Consider the following 20,842-nt stretch of genomic DNA (forward strand, 5'->3'; position numbering starts at 1 on the left):
GCTTTGGCTATTGGTTTGTGACATTGGAGGGTGGGGGGGGGAGCTTAATTAGCATTTTGGGGTTGCCAGTGGGTGTAGAGGGGAAGACAATGTTCAAGTTGGTTAGTTGGCTGACGTGAAGTTGTTTCTGGCGGCACGCAGGCTTCCGGCCTCATCTTCAAAGGGGAGACTAGTACAGGGGTGGGGGGAGAACAAAGATTGGGAGGGCCCAGGGGGAACCTTCTAGCCTCTATTGGGGGTACCGAGGGTACACATGGGGGAGGAAGGTCAGAGATTGGTTAGAGGGATACGCAGCAGGGAGTGATGGATGAGGCTCTGTGGTGCGGATCTGACACAATGGCTTGACCTGAACCGGCTTGGCTAAGAGATGTCACTTGCATGACTTGGAATGTACTCGGCCGGAATTGTCCTTCTAAAGCTAGGACGGTTTGGTTGTATATGCAGAGGTACCAAGTAGACAAAATCGCTTTTCTGCAGGAAACCTGCCCTTCATCCTCCGGGGAGGCCGGGTTCGCTAAATCATGTGGCTGCCATAGATATTTCTCCTTTTGCTCTAGCCATTCACAGGGGGGGTCTGCATTGCCATAAACGGTACACTGGGATTCCGGTGCCATGAGGCGGTATGAGACACCGAAGGCAGGGCCTGGATCCTCACAGGACAGATTCAAGAGCAGGTATTCACTTTTGTGAACTATTACAGACCCAATACCAACTCTGACACATTGGCATTTATTGAGGAACATCTGCGAAGGCACCCTGAGAGTATTGTGTGGTGGGTGGGAGACTATGCGTTTATGGACTACGCAGTGGATAGGTCTGGGGGCTCCAACAGGGAGTGCGGCAGCAACAGCCACATGCAAACAGACAGATTTGCGCCAACGAGGGGCTTGTAGACGTTTGGAGAGACCGACATAGGCAGGATAATGGGTCCAAGTTTAGGTCTCCAGGAGTGGCTCATGCTGGGTCACCGATTGTAATATATTGGTACACAGGCTCTCTGGTCACACCAACACTCGCAGGGAAACGGCAAGGGGGGAGGGGGGAAGAGGAGTTGGTTTTTCACAAGTTAGAGCTTGTGGGACCGGTTTTTCAGGGAGGTGGTTAGGGAGGACATAACACTTTTTCAAGATAACAAGGGCTCAGTGACATCTTACTCTACTTTCTGGGAAGCCTTTAAAATGTGTAATCTGTGTGATATGCATTACCAAGGAAGCAGGGATTCTCAGGGGCATATGGGCGGAGCTGGCTGTCAGGGAGGCCCAGCGGAGGGGTATGGAGGCTGCAGCAGGTTTCCGTATGGATGCCGAGAGTCAAGCTTGCTTTCATGCAGATCTGCTTTTTTAAATTTTATTTTAGTAGCACCGCTGCGCGGGCGTTAAAATTCCTCAATTGGCGGGCAGCAGTGCAGCGATAACGCCAGAGACCGGAAAGTCTGCTGGCGCGAATGATAAAATCCAAAACCCCGAGATCGCATATCACAGCAATAGAATCACCAGAGGAGGGGCTTTTACATACTGCTGAGGGAATAATGGGGGCATTGGTGAATTATTACCAGGCAGTATAATCCTCTAAGACCAATATGGGGCAGTCGGCACTCGATAGGTACTTAGATCAAGTTGGGCTGTACTAGGCAGTGCAGGAGGAGAGTGGCCGATTAGGCCTTTAACTGAGCAGGAGTTGCGTTAAGCTATTAAAACCCTCCCATCGGGAACGGCTGTGTGCTCAGACAAGCATATGCTCCACTTCTGGTCCCTCATGTTAAACATGTACCAGCAGGCGCTGCAAGAGGGCTCCCTTCCCGAGTCGATCCGTGAAGCAGTGGTTACCCAATTATTGAAGCTGGGGAAAAGCGCGGAAAGTTGCTTGTTCTACCACCCGATATCCTTGATAAACTTTAAACAAAAGTCTTGCCAGGGCAGTAGCTAAATTGCATTGCTCCGATAATGTCCTGGTGTATCCTTGCAGATCAGGCAGGATTTATACCAGGGAGGTCCACATCATATGGGCTTTGCAGAGTATTTGGTGTTCTCTCTGCCCTCGAACAGCAATCTCCAGTAGTTGCGGTACTTCGACGACAAGGCGGCTTTCGAGTCGATCGAATGACCATTTCTCATCTCAGTTTTGAGACATATGGGGCTGCTCGGGGGGGGGGTTTATATAAATAGTGCCCCTGTTATACAAAGGCCCTGTGGCGCTATTATGGGTAAATGGGAGGGTTTCACCCACAATTAAGATGGGTAGGGGTACATGACAGGGGTGCCCGCTCTACACCCTCCTGTTTGTGTTTGTAGTGGAGCCAGTTCGATCCAGGCACAGTCACAGAGGGGTGCAGTTGTTTACGCACAAACTAGTTATCGCACTCTATGCCGACGATTTGATCTGGTTTATTAGTGACCCCAAGACAAATTAGGCACCAGTCGTGGCCTACATTTTGGACTTTGGGTGCTTAACGTAAATCCATCCTGTGCTGTTCCTACTAAATGACAGAACTGAGCGGTTCCAGGATGAATTCAACTTCCAATGGCAGACAGATTGCACTCGATACCTGGGAGTAAATGCGGCACGGTCCTCTGAAGTGCTTTATCGAGAAGATAATGGGGCAAAACTGGATCGAACTGGGCAACCGCTTCAGAGCTCGATGCATTTGCCTCTGTCCCTATATGGCCGTATAGCATAAAATAAAAATGGTACTACTGCCTTGGTTTCTGTATATTTTTCTCAATGTACCCATGACAGTTGCCTTTTTTTTTAAAATGTATTTTATTTTTTTAAAGCAAAAACACTGAAGGCTCGAATAACAAGGTTTTTGTGGCAAGGGAAACAGACCCAAGTGCGTTGTAGCAAACTTGTGGTCCCATTGGAAAGGGGGGGGGGCTTGCGCGCCCTGATGTCAAGTCCTACTGGGTGGCAGCGCAGGCCTCATTCTTGGCATACTGGTACGAAGCGAACCCAGACAGGGCGCAAGTCCACATTGAAAGGGTGATAGTCGCTCCTTCACTTCTGAGAGCAGTAATCCTCACCTCGCAGTGGTGCATGGAGAGGACTCAGAATACGGTTGAGCTTACTTTGCTGGGCATGGCGGCGTATCGAAGAGAAGACACAGAGCAAGGTTTTATATTCCCCACTACTCCCTATCAAATTCGTACCAGGGCTCCCACTGACAGGAGAAAGGGTGTACACAGTGCATGGATGAATTGGGGTTCTCATGCTGGCAGGACTTGTTCCATGAAGGGCAGTTTGACTCTAGAAGAATTCAAGTCAAGGGGCGAGATATCAGTGCTGACATTTTCATATATTTAAGGCTGTGCACTGGGCTAAAAAAACATGTTCACTGGTTTCCCTGAGGAGCCCCCGGTTGCACCGGTACTGCATGAGGTGATCAATTTGGGAACTCTGTGTAAGCTGGTATCTAGGTTATTTCCCAGCATAACAAATCAATGGGGTGGGCAGGGGATTCCCGGAATAAATTGGACGACGCTCTGGGTACTTCTATTTCCGATGATGCCTGCAGACATTGTATTGGACAGACACAGAAGGTGGCAGTAAATAGTAACTAAGTTAATTAAAAAAAAAAGTTTCAGACCCCGGTCGATATCCTCAGGTTCTTTCTCAAAACTTCATACTTGTGTCAGAGATGTGGGCACTCACCGGAACCTTTCTGCTCCTGGCATGGTCCAGCTCACATATGATCTGGTCTCAAGTTTTTGACACACTGGAATGTGATAGCCAGGGGAGGTGGTGACTCTGTCCCTCATGGTGGCACTGTTGGAATACACGTACGGACTGCCAACGCATGTTAGGCCGCTATTGGGTCTGCTGCTGTTGACTGCGAAGAGAAGGGTAGCCATGGTATAGGGCGGGGGCACCCCCATGACTATGTACAATGGAATGCCCAATGCCCAATATTGCTGATACCCTGGTGGACCAAGTCGTTCCGATATCTCGGAATAGACATATCATACAGCAGGAGAAGAACATGCACAGAACACAGTAAAGGCAGTGTCAGGAATCAAAAATAGCATGGGATTTTGGTCCAGGCTACCCCTGGCGATGGTGGGTAGGGCCGCTCTACTGAAAATGGTAGTCTTGCCGCGATTGCTGCACTTTTTTGTTAACATCCCGCACGTAATCCCAAGGCGCTTTTTTGCTAGTCTCCACGGCTTGTGCCAGGGCTTCATTTGGAACAACTCCAGGAACAGGGTAGCCCTCTGGAAATTGCAAAACTCGTGTGACAGGGGGGGGGGATAAATTTGCCGAACTTTGAACTGTATTACCTGGCAGGGCAGCTGCAGTATGTAGCTAGGTGGCTGTCTGATGACGAGACGGCAGAATCTAGACTGCTGTGTGGGGAACCGGCCCCCTTCTTCCCCAAAGAAGTGGTGTGGCTGTCTAAACCAAGGGTCCGGGAGATGGCGTGGCTTCTGGTACTGGGCTGGGAGTTGTGGCATAGAGCGTGGTAGATATCGGGACACCCGGTTCCGTTCTCTGCGCAGGTGCCGCTGGTGGCACTATGCACAGAAGACCCCCAGCTGATGCAGGGGGTCCGCAAGTACTGGGAACCAGTAGGCTTGGCCACCGTGGGAGACATGGCAAGAAGGGGAGGCGTTGGAGTTTCCGAGACTGTCAGAATATACGGGGCTGCATGAGGGACAATATTTAACCTACATTAGAATGTTGAAAAGGGTGCGTGCAAGGTGGCCACCGGCGGTGCTCACAGCGCAACCCGATGCCACTATAGAGATGATATACGATGTCTCGGAGGGCGGGCATGAGGTTTCTCGTATATACGAGCTGCTGGGGACCAAGGTGGGGAAGGAATTGACTCAACTGAGACAAAACGTGGGAGGAAGAGGTGGGGGAACCCACGTCGGATGGGCTCTGGAAAAGGGCCCAGAGATATCAAAAAAGTGTCCCGGAACGCTAGACTCCAACAAATTCAACTGTATCTCACGCATAGAACATACCTCACCCCAGTATGATCGCCAGGTTTGGTGGACAGGTGGCTCAGAAATGCCCTAGGTGCGGGGAAGCGGAGGCCGGGCTGCTACACATGTTCTGGGCCTGCCCGGAGGTGGGAAGGTTCTGGACAGAACTAAAGACATGCCTAGCAGGATGCGGCATCACTATGAAGGTGGAGTCGGCCTGGGCATGCATGTTGGGGGGGTTTCTCTAGGCCACGTAACTCAAGGCACATTAGCAAAATGAAAGATCTAGCAAACATCCTGGCCAAACGACGGATAGCAATGGGCTGGAAGGCAGCCCAGAGGCCAAAGATAGAGCTGTGGTGGGCTGACCTCCCGAAATGGGCAGAGGCAGAAACGATAGTCTGGTTTGAAATGGTATGTAGAGGAGAGGAGGAGGAGGTAGGACCCCTAATCGAATGGAGACAGCTAGTGGCCACTATGAAAGGCCCACCTCAGTCCGATCACAGTGATGTCGAGACAGATAACGAGACGACAAACCCACCTGAAGAATCAAAGGCTAAAGACAGGAACACATTGGCTCAAGTTGGGTGGGTGGGGGGGTGCGGGACTTAACACAGCGTGTAACACTATGATGTTTACTGTACGCGGATGTCCCAAGTTTTGTAATGTTTGGTGTGTTATAAAATAATAAAAAAAACTTTTTTTTTTAAAAAGTGTTCAACATCATAAAAGACAACATTTGTGGTGCTGTAGAGCTAGGTGGTTTTGTTGTTGAAAGAGAAACTAAACTCACGGTGGACGCAAATGGGGTAGGGCTGGGAGCAGTTTTGTCCCAAGTTGTGGACAAATATGAGAAGGCGATTTGTTATGCTTCAAGAGCAGTTACTGAAGTGGAAAGTAGATAATGTCATAGAAAGGGAGTTGTTGGCTTGTATGTGGGATATAAATTACTGCCGCAGGTATATTTGGCAAGGCATAAAATAAGCAATGTCGCGGAGCAATTTACAATGCAATTCTGCAGGTTTGCTAATTAAATTGGCACTTGTGTAGCAAAGCCAGCTATTTAAGTTACCCTGTTCAACGAAAGCACAGCTCACCCTGCATTCTCCCTTGCCTTCAGAGCTCTCTCCACCCGCTTTTCTCTGTTCACTGCAAGTTCGAAGGGGCTTATGGAGAGAGAGTGCAGCAGTAATCATCCCCTTCACTCATGTGCAAAAAGGCCTGTGTGGGAGTGTTAGTCACATTTTTCCAATAATTGCAAACCAGAAATAATCAGGATAATACTGTCATTAAGCTAACTGTATCCTGTCTGCCAAAGACCAGTATGTGTTAATTTTTCTTTTTTAAAAAGGCTTTCAATTCCTTTTCTGAAAATGTAGTAGGTTACATAATGCATCATTACAGTATTGCTACTGTGAAACACTGCATTCTCTCCATGCTTTACAGTGAACTGTACCTAAATCTGTCAACCAGATTTCAATTTGTTGGGGAATAAGCATCATATTGACTAGTGGACACATTTGAAAATGTACATGACTACGCGGCCAAATGCTTTGATGGCAAACCTAGTCCTGTGGCCTGCTGGTTACATACAGCGTGCAACTGGTGCTCAACCAATGAGCTGATGCCATACTCCTTGACATTCTATCTTACCATGTTGCTTTATACCCGCTACCCTGAAAGTGAGATGGCCGCAAACTACAATATTCTGCCTAGTTTGCCCAGTTCTCTGCCTGCTACGCCATCCACTCTGCTTAGTCTCATACATAATGAATACACAAAGCCAACTTGATATTTACTTAAAATAGCAATCAATAGTTTTATCTAATCTGTACATCTACAGACCTACTGCAAAACGGTACACTGTAGTTGGCCTTCTTAGCTCATTACTCTATGATTATGATTGCATTATATATTGGCACCTGCAGTAGAGAGCTGGCCAAACTGTTTTCAGAGCCTTTTTATCATATCTATTTATTTGTGTCCATTCATACAGATAACCTTTTTACAGACACTCATCCAGGGCTCGCAAAGTATGTTTGCCCACTTGCAGTCAAATAGATTTGAAGAAGGGCCAGTACCGTTTGCAGGGGATGTTGGAACTTTGATTTAAACTTTACTTTGTTTGCACAAAATGACAATTAAAAGTTTCTCTGTATCAGCCACCAGGGGGCGCACTGATGGGATTACTTTCCGTGTAGGCTCCGGGCAAGGGTCCTGAAAAGTGGATTGAGCCCCCACCACGAGACCCCCCCCGGCCACAACTTCGACGGAAATAAGCGTTGGAAGTGTTCAGGACATACTGGGAGAAAGCCCGGACTGAAACAGCTTTTTTCGTGGAGAAATCCCCTTTGCAAGATTGGGAGCGCGAAGGAAGGGCAGGCCTGCGAGATCCCACTGCGCCCTCCTGCGACTGCAGAGCCGTGATACGCGCGGAACCAGGGAGAATTCAGCGACGCACACCGCTCACAGGGCCCACCGACAAGTACAGGCGCACGGGTACGCAGCCCTCCCCACCCCCATGTGCCGGGGGCCCGACTGGGCACCGGGTGCGCCCGTGGGAAGACGGCTGTGGAGCGGGCCCAGTTTACACGGTCTCCGCTGTCGCTTCATGTACAAGCGTGCGCCCCTGTCACTCTAGAAGGAGTCGACCAGCTTCATCCACTCGAAGCTGTCCCGGCCCTTCACGTATGGACTCTCCTGCCGCATCACGAACAGGGAAGGCGGCGGGCCCTCTCCCGAGTCGCAACTTGGCTGGGGGGCTGCGCAGGGCACCTGGACCCCAGATAGAATAAGCAAGCCAATGCGCCTCGGGTCCCATTAAGGGCGCTAGAAGATCTTAAACAGGTCACAAAAGAGGGTTGGGCCCCTGACTGTCGGGGCATGTGCCCTCCTCAGAACCCACGTATACTCCTGAACTTACAAGATCCGGGGACGGTAGCCAGCACCCCGCCGGGGGTGCGCTGCGCAGACCTCAAACTGAAATCTCTCTTCCTTGGGTACGGCCCCGGAGCCCCGTGCTGTCCTACACCACGGGAAGCTCCCCAGTTGGATAAAGCAGGAACATCCGAAGGGCAATTAGTTACATAAGAGGGGCGATCTGTTATCGGAGCTTTTAATAACGTCCCCCCATCACGCTTAGCCACTGGAGGACAAAGCCTGTATAAACAAGCGTATACTTCTCAATAGACCATTCTGGAGGGGCTTTCTGTGTATAGCTGTGACCCACGCACCTCGCCACTGGGGTCCACACCCATGGACCTTAAGGGCAAATTGGCGAAATATAGGTTTACATCAACCCACGACTCCCTGAGGCCACCCGCCGAGTCCAAGATGTCGACTGTAGGATCTGACGCCGCTGTCACCAAGGCAGATGTTGCTGACCTGCTTACCGAGATGAGAAGCATGAGAGCAGATATAGGCAGCAAAATCGATAAAAATCACACAAGGAATGGACAAAACGGACGACAGGCTGGAACAAGTCGAGCACAACCAAACCTCTCTGAACACGGAGGCACAAATGGATCACTGCATCGCAGAAATAGAACACAGGGAAGAACAAATACGCCTAAAGGTTGACGATCTCGAAAACAGAGAGCGCCGTAACATGTGTGTGTTCGACGTACCCGAAAAGGAAGGCGAAACCGATCTGGACCTAAAACAGACCCTACACACCATTCTTAAGCTCCTATTTAGGGATGAATTAGTGGATGAACCCAAAATTGACCGCCTCCATAGGGCTGGAGGCAGACCAGGAGGCCCGAGATCAATACTGGCTCGTTTTCACAATTACGCGGACAGAGCTAGGATCCTAGAAAAGGCCAGACACGCACCACAGTTTTCACTGGGCGAAGCGAACATCTCAATCTACCAAGATTTATCATCGCTCACGTTGGCAATGAGGAAGAAATGCTCCTCAATTACACGGATTCTGAAGGACAAACGTATCAGGTACCGGTGGGGTTATCCGTTCTCACTCACCTTTGATTGGGAGGCCTCAACAACAACAAAATTAGTTTTGGAAAAGGACATTGCGGACTGTATAGCGGACCTGTTGGGTCCCCAGGGAGAAGGGCCCTCCCTTGCTGAATCGAAAGGAGGTGAGGGTGAGTGGCGTACTAAGGGCCCGCGGCGCAGGAGGATTCAGGGATCCAGAAAATTCAGGAGAATGAACAATTCACAAGACATGTAACATTGACTCGGATTCCAGGCTGTCACGTTAAGCTGCACGTGGCAAAGGTACGATGGGGTGATTGGTATGGATGAAACTGTGAGCTCGGGCGCTGCCCGCAAGAAAGTGGAGGGTTTTCAGTACGATGGTGGGGGGAGCTCACGCGCAGCATGCGCCAACGGTGCACCCGACCCCAGGGTCAGACTTTAGATCTAATTGTTTAATTTCTGTTACGCATTCGACAAACTGGGGCCTGCATGTTTAGGGTGCCTGGGTGGAAATGTGGGGTAAAATGGACACTGGAACGATGCCTAAGAAGGGGGTCAGAATTAACACTTGTACGTTGCTTTTGCAGTGTTAAGATTGCACAGTTGGGGGCTCACTGTTAAATATGTTTACGTTAGGATAGGACCGCTTGTTTCACGGTTTCCATTGGTGGTCCGAGGCCAACTGGGTGATGTCAAACTGGACGCGTCGGACGCTGAATGTTTGGGGGGTAGGGGAGCGAGGAAAGGGTGGGCTGGGAAGAAGACATACGATCCATGAGAAGACGGACCTGGGGGGCGGAAGTACACAAAGTGGGACCATGAAGGGTCAAAGCGCGAATTGGAAGGGTCTCTCCTTGGCCTCTTCAGGACTCGCGGAGACCAGACGCAGGAGAAATGAACCATGCATTGCATTATCGAGCACGACACGGACCATGATGCAGACGACCTGGTCGCTTAAGCACTCACATGAGGCTCAAGATGGCGCCTAATACTCTCTAACGACACACTACGAATACGCACACTTAATGTGAAGGGATTAAATTCCCCCACGAAACGATCCATGGTGGCCAGAGAATTCAGGAGGTCAAACATAGATGTTCTTTTTCTGCAGGAGACACGATACCAAAGGGGGGAGGAGAGGGTGATTCCATCACATGAAGTGGGCCCTTCCAACTGGAGCTCTGGTATCTCAAAAAAAAGCGGGAGTGGGGATTTTAATTCGCAGGGGCCTTCGGATGTCGACTCTTGAGACTTGGTCAGAGAAGGAAGGAAGGGCTCTCGTGGTTGTGGGAAACATTCGAGGCACAATTGTCACCCTAGCCACGCTCTACGCACCTAACCAAGGGCAGAATAGGTTCCTCCACAAAATCACTGAAAAAGGTTTTTAGCATGGCTAAGGGACACATAGCGCTAGGTGGAGATTTTAATACATGGATGGACAGCTCTGTGGACGGACTAGGTCCGATGCACACGATCCACCCACCTCCCGAGATGAGGCTGAAATCAAATTAACCCTGGACCTATATGGCCTCACTGACGGTTGGCGCCATTTGCATCCAGTGGATAGGGGCTTCACCTTTCACTCCCTCCCTCATGAAACACTCACACGCATTGACTGAATTTTCCTCTCGGATGGCCTCCTGCGAATACTTCGCGCCGCGAATATACACCCCACGGCATGGTCGGACCACGACATGGTTACGGTGGACGTATGCTGGAACGACCTGGCCCCTCGGAATACTAAATGGAGATGTAATGACTCCTTATGGGCAGACTCGGTTTTCAAAGAAACTCTTGAAACTGAGATCGATCAATTCTTTGCCACAAATGACACGGGAGAGGTTGGGAAGACGTCCGTATGGGAAGCAGCCAAGGCCACTTGGAGGGGGGTGCTCATTAGGGAGGCGGCCCCAAAAAAAAACAAAAAAAAAAAAGTGCCCCGATAGAAAAGAATATTAGGGAGAAGCTCTCCACAGCCCAAAAGTTAGCATAGTCCTCCCCATGTGAGACCAAGCATCTTGCCGAAGCTAAACAGCTCAGAGAGGAGCTGAAAATACTTATCGTGGGCAAAACAGCTCAAATCCTACAATACCTCAAACAAAAATATTATGAAAAAGGCGACAAGGCAGACGCCCTCCTGGCGGCTCGTCTTCGTACACAGAAGGCAGAGAGGTGGGTCGATCTCACCGACAGGACTGACGGCACCCTCACAGACACGACAGCAACATCCCCCGAAGGCATACAAGAAGCATTTGCCTTCTTTTATGAAGACTTATATACATGTGACCCTCCCCGTCCTCCCAAGAGTATTGGCACATACCTTGAAAAAGTGCAGATCCCCACGCTCACATCAGTGGAGGCCGAATCCTTAGACACACCAGTCACAGAGGAGGAAGTCACGGAAGCCATAAAACGCCTGAAGACGGGAAAGGCCCCTGGGGATGATGGTTTCATACCTGGGTTTTATAAGACATTCTCCGCACTCATTGGCCCCTTTCTTGCATCCTTGTTCAATCACATCTTTGATACAGGCCAAGCCCCCTCGTCCTTCTCTCAGGCCCTGCTCGCTGTCATTCCAAAGGAGGGTAGAGACCCCAAATATTGTAGCTCCTATCGCCCCGTCGCTCTTCTCAACATTGATGCTAAGGTATATGCTAGAGTCATTGCGGCCCAGCTTCAATCACACTTACCTCGGCTAATACACTCCGATCAAGTTGGCTTCGTTATTGGGAGACAGGGTGCGGATACCATGAGGAAAACACTTCACCTAATTCATGAAGCACAGGGAATGGGTGGGGATCCGTCTCTTCTGTCATTGGATGCCGGGAAGGCCTTTGATAGGGTGTCATGGGACATCTTAGAAAGGGTTTTGATCTGGAACCGGCTCGGGCCGAAGCTCCGCCGTGCCATCAAAGCACCGTTCACATCCCCCACAACGTCAGTAGCAGTGAATGGGGGCTATTCATGCTGGTTCCCCTTGGAAAGGGGAACAAGGCAAGGCTGCCCATTGTCGGCAATACTATTTGTACTGTCCCTTGAGCCGCTGGCGCAGAGGTTAAGGAACGATGGTAAGGTTAAGGGAATCATAGTGGGTGATCGCGAGTATAAACTAGGCCTCTATGCTGATGATATTACTACACCTAACTGACCCCCTGAATTCTGTCCCAGCTGCGATCGATATAATCGAGGAATATGGCGAACTGGCCGGCCTGAAAATTAATACTGTAAAGTCTATCCTCCTCCCAATTGATAAAAGTAGAGACTGAGTCGGAGCGCTCAGCCCCTCTAGGTGTAAAAGTCAGCCTCTCCACACTCCGATACCTAGGCATCAATGTTACGCGCAACTTGGATTCCCTATATGAGGCTAACTTCCCCCCTCTGTCACTTGTCCTTCAAAACGACATCCAAAGGTGGTCCAGACTCACCATCTCCTGGCTGGGACGTCTAAACGCAATAAAAATGGTGATTCTTCCCAAAATACTTCACTTGTTCCAAATGCTCCCCATCAAAATGCCCCAAGAATACTTCAATGATACTAGAAAGTCCCTCTTACCTTCCTGTGGCAAAATCAAAAGCCAAGAGTCCCCAGATCTTTGCTCCAGTTTCGAAAAGACAATGCAGGGGTAGGCCTCCCGGACATAGAAACATATTATAGGGCAGCCCAGCTGCGTGTGCTCGTTCCGCATGTCAGGCAGCAGTCAGAACCGCAACGGATAGCCTTGGACAATTACCATCTCCGCCCTTTCATTCTGGGTGAATGGTTATGGGTTCCGGGTCCCCAGCTACGCAATAATGTCAAAAATCACCCCATTATTGGAACGATATGGGCAATATGGAAGCCAGGCAAGAAAATGGTGGGAGTTACAACATGGCCCTCTCCGTTGGGACACCTCTGGTCGCCAGGGATCCGGGATGCAATCCCGGACCCAGGGAGCTATGACACCTGGTATGACGCGGGACTGGTCAACTCTGGAGGAATGGCACCTTCATTACTATTCAGGAGCTTCAGGAGGCACTTGGAATAGGCTTGCTTTCAGTTTCTCTACCTTAGACTCAAGGGGGTGATGACAAGGGCGATATGGAAAGATAAGCTACAAAGGGACCTCACCCCGTTCGAGAGAATTCTCGACACCTCTACGACCTCTAGAGGTTTAATTAGTGCAATGTACTTGGCGCTGATTGAGGTCGATATTACACCATCCCTCACACTCAACAGATGGGAATCAGATATGGGCAGGCAGATCAAAACTTATGGTTACAAATTTGTAGACGAACAGCAAAATCATCTATATCCTGCCAATACAAATTGCATGCCGTCAAGGTGATGTATAGATGGCAGTATGATCCGACACGGCTGGCTAAAATGTACCAAGGGGTAAGCCCACACTGCTGGAGGGGCTGTGGGAAGCGAGCAGACTATTGGCATATGTGGTGGGGATGTGAGGTGGTCCAAGCTTATTGGTCAGAGGTTCTCAGCTGGATCAAGGCATTGGACGAGGATGTATGGGAGAAACAACCACTCCTGATTCTGTTCGGCCTGGTTGAAACGGACACGACACGACCTTGAAAGCACCCAAAATGATACAAGGCCTTCTTATGGCCGCAAGAGCCCGTCTCACCATGGCTTGGAAGAGACCCAAGCTCCCTAGCAAAACAGAGTGGTTGGGGGGTTGCACTGAATATATACAGACTGGACAATCTGACTGCGGCCCTGCAGGGGGGAATCTCACCACAGTTGAGAAGCATGGTCTGAATTTCGTGCTAAATATGTCACATAAACAGAATGTGTGCAGAGCGTTACTACACCCAGAGATAATCTATGCAATGGTTCATGTCTGCCATGTAGATTTCACAGGACATGTTGTGCTCATGTGTCCCATGTTATGTACATGAAAATGGTACTAATGTAACATCTGGTGTCTTCTAGCCAGTCAGTCGGCGACATGGGAATTGGGGGGCGGGGGGGGGCAGGGTGTAGGCAATTGGTTTCTATATTGCTATTGGAAATATATGTGTTCCGCAAAGACTTTATATGTTCTATACACGGTTGCTGTTTTTTGCAATAATCTTTGTCTTGTTGGTGGAAAATGCTTGTATATGATTACCAAACTGCTACCTTTTGAAAACTAATAAAAACTGAAATTTGAAGAAAAAAAAAAAGGTTTCTCTGTGCATGGCTGGCCTCTGGGTGACAGCAGCATCCCAAACTAAAGTGGGTTTGTGGTGACATGCACCGCACCATTTTACAGAAAGTGCATTACAATTTGTTGTCATGGGTCTAGTGCATGTCTCTTCAGTCGAGTGTGTAAACTAGGTTACTCAACTTGCATGTCTAATGGACTTTTCACTAATGTCTTGCTTCAGTGGTACTCAAAGCTGCTGTATTTTTGCTCATTTTATAGCTTGGGTAGAAGTATCTTCTGGTGGCCTTAAAACATTAGTACACAATAGCTAATCAAATGGGTTTGTTTGCTAATCAAGAATAATTTAATCAGAAAACTCTGCTAATCAATTTTTGAAATCTAATGTATGCCTTGTTTGGGGAAACAGGTTTACAGTGTGTACGGACCACAAACCCTTAGGGGAATTATTAACTGTGAATGATTTATGCAAAGCCACCCCAAGGTTATCGAGACTTAAGTGTAAGCTTACAGGGGTAGGATTTTGTAGCGAGGAATAATGTGACTGGTTCGTTTGCCAATCAAAGATAGGGTTATTGGTGAAGAGCAGGTAGTGGCGGAAGTGAATGAAATAGTTGCTAAAGATGAGTGGTTGGAGGAGTTTAAAGGACGTAGAATTTAAACGTAAAGGGTGTCCAGCTAAAGGTGAGCTAGATGAGAAAGTGAAGCCATATTGGGAAGCTAGGGAGGAGTATTCCATGGAGAGTGGAGTACTGGTGAGCGGTGACTTTGTGCCACCGGAGAAATAGGGGATGGAATTGATGGAGAAGGTTCATCAAGGTCATCCTGGATCCAAAACTACAAAGTGTAATTTGAAGGCAAAGTATTGGTGGCATAGATTTAATGGTGGTGGAATTTGTGAGAAAATGTTGGCCTTGGCAGAATGCAGACATGAGCTTTAAGATCCAGAAGATTGAGTGTAGTGTAGTGTAGTACATAAACCTATTGAAACGTGGGAACAGTTGGGAATTGATATTGTAGAACCGTACAAACGGTTGGGGAGAGAGAATAGATTGTTGATAGTGATGGTAGACCACTGTTCCGGATAGGTTGAGGCTAAGTGGGTCAGTAGAGTTAACACAGGTGAGGTAATGAAGCTTCTGGAACAAGTTTTCAAAAGAGAGGGTTACCCCAAGAAGATGGTGAGTGACAATGGGGTGCAGTTCAGGAGGTATGCGCGTAAAGTTGATATCGAAGAAGCTATCAGCGCTTTATCGGCCTCAAACTACTGTTAAGGTAGAGGTGTAACATTGTAGATGCCGTTGAGGAGGCAGTAGAAACAATTGTGAAGTGAGTTAAGCGATTGAGAAGTTGTGGTGTGTAAGGATATCAGTGTATAAAGATTTAGAGAAGTCGCCGTTTGCGATCATGAGGGGCAGACAGCCTAATACCATATTTAATCCTGCATGGGTCAACCTGAAGGAGTGTGTTGATGAAGAATGCAGAGTTCAAGGTAATTTTAGCATGTTCAAAACTGGGGACTATTTGAGGATAAAGAAGGGTGAATTGCCCGGTAAAGGCGGTTCTAAGTTTTCAGATCCAGTGAGGATAAAAGACATATTTGACAAGTCTGTCAGGATGGCGTATGGACCCATGCAGAATACGATTAGGCTGAGGAAGTGGAATGGTGGAAGAATGGATGTGGGTGTTCACGATAAGAAGTTTGATGTGTGGATGGAGGAAGATGCGGATGAAGCAGAAACGGAGGAGAGTAACAGCAGTGGAAGTGGTGATGGTGGGGTACAAGATGAAAGCATGACGAGGAGGTAATGGGTTTAATGATTCCTGTATAAGTAGCACAATTTGCAGACAACCAATTTGGTCCAAATTCGGCTATGAAGTGAAGAGTTTTTCCTGAACGTGTGGTGGTTTTTGGCTACTGTATATGTTGCAGTGTTTTTTTATGTCTGAATTATGCATTTTATTTCTCTTTGGCAATTGCTTGTTCTGATATCCTATTACTGCCTGTTATATGCACAGGTTTCTTTGTCTTATTTTTCTTTGGTTTTGTTCTTGTGCTGTGGTATGTATTTGATTAGTGGAATTTGAATGTTGAATGAGGGTAGTTGATGGTTGGAAGAAGACGGGTGAAGTTGATAGTTGAGACAGCTGTGCCGGCCCACTGGCAAGTAAAGAAACAGACAGCATCACTCACCGACTCAAGAGTGGTGTTGAGCACCGCAATATTGTATGTGAACAGGCCTACCTACATGCGTATCTCACTGCTCATGTGAATTGTAAGTAGCCCAGATGCTATATTAGAAGATGGCAAACTGACAAAAGATATATTAGCGATCCATTGAAGAAACAAGAAGGTGGGGGGGTTAGGGGGAGTTGTGCACTGTTTGGCACGAAGAGCCCGATTTGCTACATTTTTCCTCTGAAGTCAAGATGTCGTGACCTCAGCACGACACCATGAGGTGCATGCCGAGTCATATATGCGAGGACCAACTTAATAAAAGACGAGCGGTTTCCCACTCAGCAGTTCCAGTACCAACAAACACCTATGTCGTGGTCACTCCTTGCTGCGCAATGCGGGTGATTGGCCCTTCGGGCCACTCCATCAGCTGGAGCATCACTCCACTGGCAGGGACCACGGTCCCCCATAACATCTGGGGATGAGGCCCGGCCCCATGCATGCAGCCGGTCACCAATAAAGACAAAAAAATATATATAATAAAGAACGGAAGGAGGGCGCAGGACGTGAACGTACGCATCCTGGAGGGCTTTGCTGGAGCCTCAAGCGGAACTGATGGCCACCCTCTTGGAATGATGCGGCAGTACCAGCCTCCCTGGCTTCTTCTTCGAAACACTGCAGGTAGGGGGAAACGCGATGCGCGACTCTTCCCGCAACTGGCAGCAAGTGGTGGGGACAGCCACCATGAGACTTTAAATCTCCTGCTTGGGGGGGGTTGGTGGGGGTGGAGCAGCACGGCCTCAGCTGCATCCGTGACCAGGGAAAAGAGGAGGAGCTCCAGTCTAGAGGGGCGATGAGCAGCAAGATCTGCCGCAGTTTGCCAAGCATTCAGGCACTCCCGCCTGGGGGAGAGAGAGAGCGATGTGGCCTCGGCAAGAAATTAAATAAATTGCCTACCGCCCGGGGGAGGAATGCTGAAGCACCCACCAGGAGACAGGGAGAGGAACAGCCTCTGATGCCGCACCTATGAAAGAAAATTACGGTCTCCCATCCGGAAGTGTGAGCAGCTCAGCGCTGCAATAAAGTAGGTTGTCCTCGCTTCGCGGGGAGCAATGAATCGGCCTGCTGTGGCGTGCACAGCCACAGTAAAGTGATTAGTCCCTCCCATCTCATGTAGTGAGGAGCGCAGCCTCCGCCGCACATGTAAAGAAAAAAAATTAAAATTCTCCTCCCGGGCGATGGGGGGATTAGAGAAGCGGCTCACTGCCATGCAGCGAGCTGCCCAATGGAGCTACTCTCACCTGGGAATGACAGTGAAGCAGCTTGCTGCCGCCATAAATAATGGTGGCTCTGCCTGGGGGAGAGCGAGCTGCGAGCAAGTGAATGAGTGGAAAACAAAAATCGCTCCCGCCTGGGGGAGCGGCTATTGCCCGCTTGCCGCTTTCACTGTGGAAGAAGGTAGGACCCCTGATTGGGAAGAGGAAGCGGACATGCCGCTATCAATGCGTGGCGAGGAAGTCTCCTGCCTGGGGAAGAGTAAGGGGCGAACATGCCAGAGATAAGAACACATACTCCTGATGGAAAGTGTGAAGGAGCTGCTTTTGTTGCTCTTGCTCCAGCAAGGCAAACTCCTGCCTGGGGGAGATGAGCTGCCAATGCTGCTCCGTCAAAGGAACAATACTCCTGCCCGGAGAGAGCAGGCGGCCCATGCCTCCACAAGGACATTGGGTACTCCTGCCTGGGGGAGAAGAGGTGGCCCATGAATAGACAGCGCTAGAGGCCCCCCGACGGGCGCAAAAGCCAGTGTAGCGCCCTGGCCCACTGGACAACCGAAGACACTCCCGTCAAGGGGAGAGGGACATCGCCTTAAACAAGGTACTCTGTCAGGGTGAGTAATACATTGTCTAAAGCAGCTCCCGCCTGGGCGGCGGTGTGGCTAGACAAGACCCATCGCTGCAGTGGCTTTCGTAGAAAGCCACCATGGTGACCCTGCCTATCCTCGCGGCCAACGGGCCAGGAGCAGGTTATGCATTGTGGCACGTCCCCAACACTCAAGGGCAAAGAGCAGCACGGCAAGAACTGTCGCCGCAGTAGCTGTGCCCCGGAGTCCATGAAAGCGAGGGAACAACCCGCCTGGAAGGGAGCCAGCAGTGGCCACAACATGGACTGCTTCGTATCCTGCACCCAAGCACCACAATGCTGGCATGGCCAAGGCTCTCCCCGACGAGTGCTTGTGCGGTCAGGCAGAAGGTGAGCATGAATGCGAGCCTTGACGAAAAGGCTCGCGTCAGCCCCTGTCTGGGAGAGAAGAATGGCCCAGCAACAACTGACACTGCAAAGTCTTGATGCTAGCCAACAAAGTGACTCTGCCTGTCCTTGCGGCCAAAGTGCCAGGTGCAGGTCACGCAGCGGGGTACGTCCCTGCCACCACCAACACCAGAGAGCGGTGCAGCAAACTCCGCCGCCACTGTGGCCGTACACCAGAGGCGAGCCAGAACTCCCGCCTCGGGAAGACAGCAAGTGGACAACAGCCTTAGCCAGGCCGCGGCTCTCCACGATGAGAGTGCTTGTGCGGCCAGGCAAGAGACAAGTCAAGGAGAATGCCACGGCGCGGCTGTTGCCATATCGACACAAGTACAATCTGACTAGCAGAGGGAATACCTGAGCACTGCATAGCTTCGGTCGCTGCACACGCCAACTCCAGCAGAGGGAACCTTAACAGGATTTGGTCCACCGTCGCCACGGCGGTATCAAGGAAAAACTCCTGCCTGAAGGGGGAACCTGGGCACGGGTCTGCCCGCTGCAGTTCAAAGGTTCCTCGCCTAGAGAGGGATGCAAGGAGAGTGTCCTCCCCTTGCCCATATCCGCATGGGGGGGGAAGAGCGGCCAAAAGACTCTAGACTAGTCTGCCGCAAAGGACAAAGACCGCCCAAGCCCGCTGTAAGACCATCCTACTCTAGATAGGACAGAGACCTGTTTGCTAGACAGTCGATATGTGGCCCCCAGCGCAGCTTTGAGTGCAGTCCCTTTCGGGTGAGCAGACACAGAGGGACAGCCCTATGACCATCTACTGATGTGGCCCCCAGCAACTGCGGTGCAGCTTTTCTGGCCAGAGGGGCAATCCCCATTTCCATATTGGGCTAATAAAGCTTTTAAGATGCAAAAAGGTGCGTCATCCACCAAGGTATGTAGGAATAATGCTTCCTAACGACCTAAGAGGTCGGAACCTGTTCTTTAGTTGTAACACATGCCATCTTAAATGTTAATAAATTTCTTTGTCTTTACCCTTGGCATGGGATGTTGCGACCTCATCACAACACCACGAGATGCCTGCAGAATCATGTGTGCAAGGTCACATGTGTGGGTGACCAACTTAATAAAAAGGGCCGCGCGGCAGTTCCAGTACCAGCTAACCCGTGTCAGAGTCTCTCCTTGCCATGCTACACGGTTGAATGGCCCATCAGGGCACCTCACCAGCTGGGGCATCACTACACTGGCGGGGAACAAGAGATCAAGGTCCCCCAGAACACAAACCAACTTGAGGGGAAGGATAGATTTATAACTGGAGTGCATTTGCGGAAGTGGGAATATCTTGTTGGATGGTACCCGTGTGAGTAATGTGTGTTACAGCCTTATTCTTACTGTATAACGAACGTATTTTAAAGTCGAATTGGGCACAGTGTACCTTGTCTCGGTGGCATGCATAGTTTCTGAAGAGGTCAGTTAATAAAAGAAAAAAACTCGCTCTACATACCACAAAATTTGGCAGCGCACTGTACAATCATTATATTGCTATCCCAACTACTAATCAGCCTTCAACTTCTTCCAACACCAACCATTCTACTATTCATTAGCTCATGCTGCACTCCAACATTCTACCCTTCAATTCAAAACATAATAGCCAAAGATCGTATCACGGACAATAAAAAGTTGGATCCTAAATCTAACACAGACGTACAAACATTTCACATGTCAACAAAAAAAAAAAAAACATGCAACTGTGTTTCATTATACCGAATTGATATGATATGGCATTTATAACGCGCCTATGCAAACATCTTTTCTCAAAGGAACTATCCCTATATAGGCACGACGGTGCGCGGCGCCGCTCAAAAAGTCCATTCCAAAACAACCAACCTGAAGCTAAATAAAACGGCCCGTGCGTATTTTGGCACTAAACGTCACCACGACCCACCGCTTAGTACCTCAGGCAGACTTATAGCGAAAAGTCAAATCAAATCAGTCCTTCAATTTTGATCGAAATCCGCACTACGCGGTGCTTAAGCAGAACCGGCTACGGACAAAATCAATATACGAGAAGTCCCACCTCCACGCAAACGCACGTTGAATAAACCGCCATTTTGGAATAGATCAGCCCTGTGATCGTGGAGCCGCGCTTAAGCAATGTCACCCTATTGGTTGAAACGAAACATGACCTCGATTTGGACACTCTACACAAGCGCCATGTTGCTGAAGTAAAATCTGTTTTTTTTTGTATGTTCAAAGATGCAGAAACGTTGGGCTAAAATAATTGTTTTCAATAATCGAACTTGATTAGTACACCCCAAACGTGTTTATATCCTATAACCCTTTCCGGGAGTATGATGTCAAAAAAAGTCATCACTGTTTATATTCGAGCAAACCTCTACTAAATGAAGGTG

The 20,842-nt window shown here is 49.4% G+C and overlaps 1 protein-coding gene across 1 annotated transcript in view; it reads right to left on the reverse strand.

The window, feature by feature from the left end:
- STAG3 (STAG3 cohesin complex component) overlaps positions 1-20,524 on the reverse strand; it is a 2,261,782-nt gene extending 2,241,258 nt beyond the window's left edge. The window contains exon 1 of the mRNA XM_069646424.1: positions 20,319-20,524. The gene's annotated coding sequence lies outside the window, so the exon portion shown is untranslated. The remainder of the gene's footprint in view (positions 1-20,318) is intronic.
- Positions 20,525-20,842: the final 318 nt, after the last annotated feature.

Source organism: Ambystoma mexicanum, chromosome 1p (assembly GCF_040938575.1).
Source record: "Ambystoma mexicanum isolate Mex_15411 chromosome 1p, UKY_AmexF1_1, whole genome shotgun sequence".
Lineage (NCBI taxonomy): Eukaryota > Metazoa > Chordata > Amphibia > Caudata > Ambystomatidae > Ambystoma > Ambystoma mexicanum.